Here is a 10,425-nt window from a genome sequence, read left to right on the forward strand (position 1 = left end):
CACTTACATGTGCTATTTTTAGGCAAAGCCCGTGACTGGTACTGGCGGTACCACAAGCAGGTAGACCACATAGTCTGGACTGAATTTTGTACTGCACTTCGCCATCAGTACAAAGATTATCGGTCCGATTTTATGAGCAAAGAACTGGTAAGAGCTAGAAAGCAAAACCCTGGGGAATCATTTGTGTCGTTCCATGACGCTGTAGCGTCACTGATCGATAAATTTGCAATTAAAATTGACGAGGAGGAGTTAATCGAAATTTTAAAAAATAATTTATTACCCGAAACCCGACATAAACTGCTATACCAGCCAATAAGTTCAGTTGGCCATCTACGTAGATTGGTCCAAATGAACGAGAATTTAGTTCCTGAGCTCAGTTGTCGCACTGATGGTATGAATAAATCCAGAACTATTGGCCGTCGCCAAGTATATGGACTAGAAGAGTCTTTTAATGAACCGGAGGTAGAAAATTCAGAAGATACAAACTTTGACATCGCAGCAATTCGTAGATGTCATACCAACCTTAAATGTTGGAACTGCGAAGAGCAAGGGCATCTGTGGGAAAATTGCCTTGCTGACCGCCGTATATTTTGTTACGGATGCGGGGCACCCAACATTTATAAGCCCCAGTGCCAAAACTGTATCCGTAAAGCTTCGGAAAACCAACAGAAGGGTGCATCCAGCAGCAGTCGGATGCCCCCAAAAATCTAATTAATTCCCATACGAACTTTGTAACTGTGGACCGAAGCAAAAGCTTGGTCCCTACACCGACTTTAAAGTCACATTCCAACAATTTAGAAATAGCTAAAACTATTAAATTACGATTTTTACCGTATCATGAACGGTTAGCTAATTATTTGCATGTCCGAAATAAGATTTTTTATGAAGAAAAACCCCGTATTTCTCAGCGTACGCAGCGCTTGAAAAATTATTATTCAAAAATCAAGCAACATAGCAAGCTTTTAGTTTCGACCGTTTTTTGCAATCCCACCGATATGCGCAGCTATGCCGAAGTGTCGTTTTTAACCTTTACCGAGCTTGGTCTATTGGATACAGGCGCGAATATTAGCTGCATAGGTTCTACGCTTGCGCAACAAGATTTTACCGTAATGCCGGAATTTAAGCCTATTAAATCGCATGTCAGAACAGCAGATGGCCATAGTCAGAAAGTCATCGGAATGCTTGAAGTTAAAATGCAGTATAAATCGGCTACCAAGTCCTTGAAACTGTATGTGATTCCTTCTATAAACCAAAATCTAATTTTGGGTCATGATTTTTGGAGAGCCTTTGAGCTCGCACCAAGCATTATAAATTCTGTAGAACTAAAATCAATGGAAAAAGAGCAGGAAACAGAGTCGATTGCATACCCTTTAGATAGCCAGCAAACGCAACAGCTGCACGTAGTAAAGCAGTTGTTCCCCAACGCTGTTGATAGATTAGGCCGCACAACATTGATCCAACACCGTATAGATATAGGAGACGCACGTCCAGTGAAACAAAGATTCTATCCTGTAAGTCCGGCCGTAGAAAAGTTGTTATATGCAGAAATTGATCGCATGTTGCAGCTTGGAGTTATTGAGCCGTCGGTAAGCGCCTGGAGCTCGCCTATGCGACTCGTCCTTAAGCCCAACAAGGTTCGCCTTTGTCTGGATGCTCGAAGACTGAATGACGCCACAAAAAAAGATGCTTATCCTTTGCCGAGCATCGATGGCATTTTTTCGCGGCTACCTAAGGCGAATATAATTTCCAAACTAGATTTGAAAGACGCCTATTGGCAAATAGAACTTTCCGAGGATTCAAAGCCTCTCACTGCTTTTACGGTCCCCGGAAGACCGCTATATCAGTTTAAGGTCATGCCCTTTGGCCTTTGTAACGCGCCTTCTACCATGTGTCGGTTAATGGACGAGATAATTCCTTCTGACCTGCGCTATTGCGTGTTTGGATATTTAGATGATCTGTGTATTGTGTCCGAAGATTTCAGTTCACATCTGGCGGTATTGGTTCGCATCGCTGAGCAGTTTAGAAAAGCCAACTTGACTTTAAATATTTCGAAAAGTCAATTCTGTGTAACAAGTATCAATTATCTTGGTTACGTGATTGGTAGCGGAGGTATTTGCACAGATCCGGAAAAAGTAGCTTGTATTGTAAATTGGCCGCCGCCAAAAAACTTGAAGCAAGTTCGAGGATTTCTAGGAGTTTGCGGTTGGTATCGTCGGTTTATATGCAACTTTTCCGATCTCACTTGCCCCATAACGGACGTATTATCGACAAAGAAAAAGTTTGAGTGGACCCCTGAAGCACAGACCGCAATGGACAACTTAAAAACAGTGCTAACATCCTCGCCGGTTTTAAAAAATGCTGACTTTAAGAAGAAATTTTTCTTACATTGTGACGCTAGTGATTTTGGCATTGGCGCCGTTTTAGTACAGATGTCTGAAGATAATGAAGAACAACCGATAGCTTTCATGTCAAAAAAATTAAACCGTGCGCAGCGAAACTATAGTGTTACCGAGCGTGAATGCCTAGCAGTCATATTAGCCATCGAAAAGTTCCGATGTTATTTGGAACTCCAGGAATTTGAAGTGGTTACCGACCATTCTAGTTTGCTATGGCTTATGCGCCAGCAAAATATATCGGGTAGACTGGCACGATGGGTTTTTAGACTGCAACAATTTAAATTTTCCGTCTCCCATCGGAAAGGCAAGGACCACATTGTTCCCGACGCTTTGTCTCGGTTGCCTGAGAAGGAAATCGCTCAATTAGACATGGGTCCTGTAATAGATCTTGAGTCCGATACATTTATGGACGCCAGCTATGTACAAATTAAAGACAAATTTTCCCAAAATTTTACTCAGTTTCCGGACATAAAAATAGTTGATAAGTTTTTGTATGTACGCACCGAACATTCGAGGGGAGACTCGTCACAAGAAAGTCCTTCGTGGAAACTATGGGTGCCTGATCGACTTAAAGTCGATGTGCTCAAACAAGCCCATGACAGCATAACGTCGTCTCACGCCGGCATGCAAAAAAACCATTGAGAGAATCCGCAGACATTTGTTCTGGCCAGGATTAGTTAAAGATGTACGTGAATACATACGAAATTGCGAGATATGTAAAGAAACTAAGGCTCCAAATTATACCCTTCGGCCACCTATGGGTGCTCACATCCCAACTTGCAGACCATTTCAAAGGCTTTATATTGACCTGCTTGGGCCATACCCTAGAAGCAAAAGCGGTCATGTGGGATTGTTAATAGTCTTAGATCACTTTAGCAAGTATCATTGGTTGCAGCCCCTGAAGAAATTCACCTCAGCTGTGATACAAAAATTTCTTCTTGAACAAATTTTCCATTGTTTTGGTGTGCCACAAACTATAATAAGTGACAACGGCACCCAGTTCAAAGCTCGTGAGTTCAATGCCTTCTTAGCCGAACTTGGCATTAAACATCTGTATACAGCTCTATATTCACCGCAGAGCAATGCTGCAGAACGAGTTAACCGCTCAATACTCGCCGCCATTCGCTCGTATTTAAAACAGGATCAGACCCATTGGGATGAACATATTACAGGGATTTCATGCTCCTTAAGGTCTGCTCTGCACCAATCGATTGGGTGTTCTCCATACCGTGCCCTATTCGGGGTGGATATGATCACTCATGGTACCGATTACAAATTATTGAAGGAGTTGTCCTTATTGGAAGAACCGCAGGCCCCCCTGTTGCGGTCTGACCATTTGGCATTGCTAAGGACAGATATTCAGAAAAACATCAGGAAAGCCTATGAGCGCAATGCGGCTCAATATAATTTACGCAGCAAGCCTGTTTCTTTTCGTGAAGGACAGGAGGTGTTCTGTCGAAATTTTGCGCTTAGTAAATTCTCACACAATTTTAATGCTAAACTGGCTCCCCAGTTTATTAAATGCCGTGTCAAAAAGAAACTCGGAAATTGTTTTTATTCCCTTGAAAATCAGCAAGGAAAAGAAATTGGTACTTTTCATGCCAAGGACATTAGAGTCTAATTCCCGCTAATATACCCGTCTAACGGTAGGATATTATCGGGTGGTGTAATGGTCGCAGTTTTCCTATTTAAATTAAACCGCGTAAGCGATCCTAACAGCTTGCGTTTGTGTAACGACGCTATAGCGATCAGCTTTTGTCTGTCATGGTCAGCTGCGAATGAGTCAGCCGCTGCTATAAACCGCCTGCGTGCACGTTGGCAGCGCAGCTATCTTCCCTCTAATCCGGGAAAGAAAAAAGCTCTGAGACCCTATATAAGCCTGCAGGTCCCGGATATAACCCTTTTTTTTTCAAAAGTTACTTTACCATCGAAGGTCTGGCTACGGCGGTGCGGACATAGCCCCACCAAAATATTAATCTAAAAGCAACAAGTTCGGGCATCAGTCGTTTAATTCGTTTAATTTAAATTCCAACTAAATTGAACCAAAAACAACAAAAAAAAATAAAAAGAAAAACCCTAAAAGTAACCGATTGGCGAAATAAATTTTTTTGTTCATTTGATGATAACCTTTCGCTCCGCCACCCGGCCACCAGCACCTCACCGGCATATATTTCTTTGTGCCAAGATCTGGTCACAGTTTTAACCAGTTCTTGCTTGCCTGCCGAAAGTAATTTTTGGAGGAATAAATCTTGCCGCCGCCGTCTCTGACAGAAAAACCCACTTATTTTGAGGCAGCCGCCACGTGTGCCAATTGGACGGCACTGTAATTTCTTGGGACGGCAATGACATTTCTGCCCCCATTAAATAGACGTCAGCCTCAACGGCGGATCAGCTGCCATACCCTTGCTCATGCCAGCAAGGGCAGGCGCCGTTTCCACAGTTTGGAATCCGGAAGAGGCAGTAGCCTTCTGGGCCCCATTGACGCGCCGCTGATCAGAAGCCCAGATGACATCGCCAATTAAGTTGGCCGGAGCGTGCAGATGCATGAAAATTGCTGTTAAATGTTTTTAGTAAAAAAATTGTTAACTAAATCTTGTGAGAGACTTCCAAAAGTTTGTGAAAAGTGCATTTATTAGGCCCTCAAAAAACCGCGTGCAAGTGCAGTGAAAAAGAAAAATTGACATCTATATACATAGCTTTATATATATAGAAAGGAATACTAGTATAAATCTATCCCCCTTCTTGTAGAGTCCAAAGTCATTTCAGAATTTTTTTTATATTTTTTTTTCCCACTTATTTTCGGAGAGTATCTTCTTAGTACTCACAATTTAAAAACCCTCCTGTGCCATAATAATATAATCAAAACAATTTAAAGCCCCACAGAAGACAAAAGAAAACAAATGAAAAAAAAAATAAATAAAATTTGCTGCAAACTCTCCGCTGGAAGGCCTTTCATCGAGGAATACATGTAAGTTTTTAACCTTTTGTTTTGAGTATATTTTCTTATTTTGGCACAGATAAGCACAGCCAAACTGACATGCGCACCTGCTGAGTTTTTTTTTACTTTCTGTTTCACATTACGCTTTAGCTCCGATCAATATGTTTATGACCGTGTCAGTCTGGTGAATGCTTATCATCTTTGATTCTACCTACACCCCGCTCAATTACTAGCTGAAACAGAAGCAACCTAAAAGAAAAGATTTTTAACAGAATCAAATATATGTACACAAAGATGTATCATCGTATTCACCGATCAGCTGGTTGCGCTGCGCTCCGATTTGCCCATGCGCTTTGAGCTTAACCTTCTGTTGCCCATATTTTTTTCGACCATACAATTAACCATCAACTACAATTGTATTGACTCTATTATAATAACTTTTTTTTTTGCTTTTGCCGAATACACTTTAGTTCAATTTACGAATGTCATTTTTTTCTTACCTAGCTATATTCTATAATTATTAAAATGCACTTTAGCGAAATTTGGAGAGTTTCTTTTTGATCAATAAGAAAAAAAAATATTAACTGAATAGTTTATAAAATGAATTATTTTTGAAGAATCTTTGAGACATTGTAAAAATATTAACGGACTAGTTTTAGTTACTGAATTATTGTTGAATCATTAATGCCACTTGTAATAAGATGCAGATTATCTAACGGAAGGATTCAGTTTCATTGAATAATGCTTTTGTTTATAATAAATATTAATTACGGATTTTGATTATGAATTGCTAAGTTTTCTTTCCTGGTGACATGGTGATATAATGTAGTAGAAGAATGTTTTTTTTGGGATCTTCAAAACCTTAAACGCTGAAGATCATGGTTGGGAGGGTATCGAACGCGAGAGTCAGCTTACATCCAAGACTTCGCCTCTTCGGAATATATATGCCCTAATGAAAGCTATCACCATTGTATTGGCACTTTAAGTGCTCGTTAAGTTATGCCTGTTTGAGATTTTGTTTCTGCGGAGTATCGGTCTCCAATTTAGATTCTGTAGGGATCCTAAAATAAAATTGTGTATGCAGGTCGAGACATGGCAAAAAGAACCCCCCCACCCGAAAGAGCTAGGGAACAAGAGGATCCCGCCCTGCCATGCTAACTCAACCACGAGGGGCCTCGGTGACTACTTCCCGAATTATTTTGTGAAGATTGGCTGCCAACCGCCGTCACCGTTGCTACCCGATATGTATTGCTAGAGTAGCTTCACCACAGTACATGCTACAACACACACAAACACACACCCACATACGAGTCCACAACAAAAAGAAATGGCAAATGCTGTTGATAGTAAAAGCCGAAAGTTAATCAACATCCAATAGACAGACACACGCTCATTAGCATTGGCACCTAAAAATAAGCGCACTCACCGAATACATTTATATACAACATACAAACATATTCACATACAAATAAACAAAAATCAGGCGTATATATATCCACGTATCACTCGCAGGATCTAGGGCCAAATGCGCCAGAACCACATCAACTACTCAAATTCTAAAATTAATATTAACATGAAGAACATACAAAATATTTAAAACAACAAATACAAATAAAAATAAAAGTTAAACAAAAAACGCAGCAAAAAAATAAAAAAATAAGAAATCTAAATGTTTACATTTAAGTCGCAAAAATAAAAAATAAAATTTAAACATAAAAAACCCAACTGAAATTTGTGTGTAAAAATGCGTAAAATCGTAGAATTAATGAAAAAGGGGCATCAAAAAGTCGACATAAATATTAAATATTAAATATTATACACTTACATCAATATAATAGCAACAAAATGTGCAAGAGCGAAAAAGAGAGACGCGAGAGAAAAGCGAGAAAAGAGAGAAGCGCCAACTAAGTTTAATAATTTAAAAGAAACAGAAAGAAGGAAAAAGTTATATACATATATAATCGAGTAAAGATCGTTTACATATTTATTGTTTTACACTTCTTTTACAATATTCTTAATGCTCGCTTCGGCATACAGAAGTTAAAAAAATATCCTACGTATAGCTGCGAGGCCTTTTGAAAGGATCTAATAAATAATGTAACTTATAATTTTAATTGCTGTACTTTTTGTTAATTTATTTTTAAACTCCAAGTCTTTCAATTTATTTGTGAAACACCAACACGAAATCTTAACAAAAAAATAAAAAATAAAACCTATTTATAATAAAATGTACAACGTATGTTTTAAACTTAAAAAAAAATCGATTAATTTTTCTACTATTTGCGTCAAAAAGTCATAAATAGGCATCAACTAAAATATAATAAAATAAATTTAAAGAAAAAGAAACTTTAAAATCGGAAACGTAGCCCTCATTCAAATCGTAGGGCCCAAAACGTGGCCACTAAATGTTTACACCTCACATCACATTGTTTCTACATGTTTAATTTTATATTTGTTATAAGCAAGAAATATAATCAACAACAATTTTTTATTCGACAACTCACACACACATACACATGCAGTGACAAACACCAGCGACAAAACAAAATAGGCGCATTAATAAATAATTTAACAACAAAAGGCAAAACAAAATACAGACATGCATATAAATAGTCTTTAGTAGTCTGAGCAAACAATTTAATACATAATAAAAAAAATATACATTAATAAATATATTGAATATATAAAAAGAAATATATGTATATATACATACATATATATATATATACATACATGTACATGTATGTGCATATGCATTGAAAAAAGTCAAAAATTTGTTATTATTTCTTTCTTCTTGAGTATTTTTTTTATTAAGATTTTGTGCAATTTTGTTTATTATTTGTTTAGTTAACATTTTGTGTAATTTATTTAGCAATGCTCTACAAATCAAATAACTGAGCTTTAATGTTTGACCAACAATTCGTATATATAAAAAATATTATGTTATATACATATATAATTTTGTATAACTTCCAGGAGGATCTTTTAAGCAAACAATCTGCGGCAAACGCATTGCAAAATAATTGTATAACAAATCTATAGTTTGTAATTAAAGAAGAAGGAGACGAATCATTTTTGTCGAAAAAATTGTGAAAGAATTTGAAATTGAGAAAGAAAACCCCTTTTGTTGTTGTTTATTGTGTGTGCGTGCTAAATTCGAGGTACGCAAATTTATAATTATAAATCTAATATGACAAACATATTAAAAAAAAAAACAAACATAAAAAAGAAGAAAAAAACAAATTCAAATTATTTAATTTAGTTTTTAAATTTAAGTTTATATAGAAAGTGCGTATATATACATACAACTATAAATTTCAATACCAACAAGAAGCAAGATAAAATGTCTTAAAACAAAAACCAAGCATACAATAAAATGACTAAAAAAAAAAAAAAAAAAAAAACAAGAAAATACGAGCAAGTAAACCAATTATAAGTAATAATGAAGGAAAGGAAATAAGAAGAGGAAACAAACACAAAGAAAAAGATAAGCAAAAACAAAACAAACAAACAAACAAAAAAAACCAATAAAATGAATTTGAAATCCTTAAAAAATATATATGAGAAATATGTGTGTTGTAATTGGGGAGAGGACAATTTCATCGGTTTATAATATTTTATTTATCGAAATTCGTCGGGGCAACAACAAAGGAAACGCCTTCAACTTTTCCGGCATTCCACAGAAATTTACATATGGAAATTTGGATACTGTTGTGGCATGGTCAAGAGCTTGTCCCTGATGTGAAAACTTCTGGAAATAATTATTAAACATGATGAAGGTTTTTTGTAAATGGAACTGAAACACGCGAGCAACATCCAGCATAATTGAATTTCTAGACCTCTTACTTTTGTTACCGCCACCAGATGCTGCCATGGTAGTAAGTGTTCTTATTAGGGAAAAGCTCGCACTCTCCAATTTAAGTATATATGTATATATATTTGTATGTTTACAATAGGCACAGGTAAGTAAATGGCATGGATATTGCGGCACACGAATATTGCCAAATGTGGCAACTTAAAACACCTGCCCTTGCACACATGTAATACGATAATAGTATATAAAGTGGAAATTGCGCTAGCTTACCGTACAATTGTTTAGCTTAACCTATTCCCACCGAAAAAAAACTTTTTTCTTATTATGATTATTGCTTGTAGGTTATATAAAAGTAATTTCCGTTTTAAGTCTCGTTTTAAATTGTAAAAAAAGTGTTTGTTTCACGTGCATATTGTTTATAAACAAGTCAGGGAAATTTTGGAAATTTCGAGAGCAGCTCGAAGCTTGCTAAGTGTTTAACAACAGGTTTATATCTGGATTAAAATCGGTTTGATATCGGCTTTAAAAAGAACTGCTTTCCAAATTAACTCATTTTAAAATCTTTCGATTGGATATTAAAACAATCTAGTTGCTCTTTATAAAACATCCAAGATATTAATATCTACAGCTTGATATTCTCAGTAAAAGTAGTATCAACACGATAATCAGCTAAAACATACAGAAAATAGACTTTGATTTGGTTCGCTTTACTGTTTTTCCTTATTTGACGTCTATTAATTCTCAACTAGTTCAAGCTTCAGAATAGTAGAAAAGTAGATGAAAACGAGTTTTTTAGCTTTTATATTCCGGCCGTGGAAAATGTAAACATGTCCGTCGTATATTAAACTTCATTTCTAAAGGTTTTATCGTTAATTATATAGTTGGCTGGCTACAGGGTCCGGGCTTGCTTGAATCAAACAATGAAAACAATTTTGTTGTATTTTGCTTCCAATATATTTTGTTATGTTTTATGTAATATATGTAATAATATTCGCGCTTATACAAAACTGCTTTGCAAATGTATCTGACTGACAACTGACTGTTAATTTGATAACCTGTCTGCCTGAGTTGTATATAGAGATAAACAAAAGAAGAAACAGAAGACAAATTTTTTGAGTAAATTTAAGTACTCTGTCCTTTTTTACGCATACGCTGTTGAAATCCTTTAAATATATCTTTTAAATAATGATTACTGCAACTTTGGTAGAACGTGGTATCTAAGCCAAAGTGCGCACCATAATTCTAAGCTAACCCCAAAAAACCAACTTACGAAACTT

This window comes from Drosophila novamexicana, unplaced genomic scaffold (assembly GCF_003285875.2).
Source record: "Drosophila novamexicana strain 15010-1031.04,08,12 unplaced genomic scaffold, DnovRS2.1 tig00000739-arrow-arrow-pilon, whole genome shotgun sequence".
Taxonomy (NCBI): domain Eukaryota; kingdom Metazoa; phylum Arthropoda; class Insecta; order Diptera; family Drosophilidae; genus Drosophila; species Drosophila novamexicana.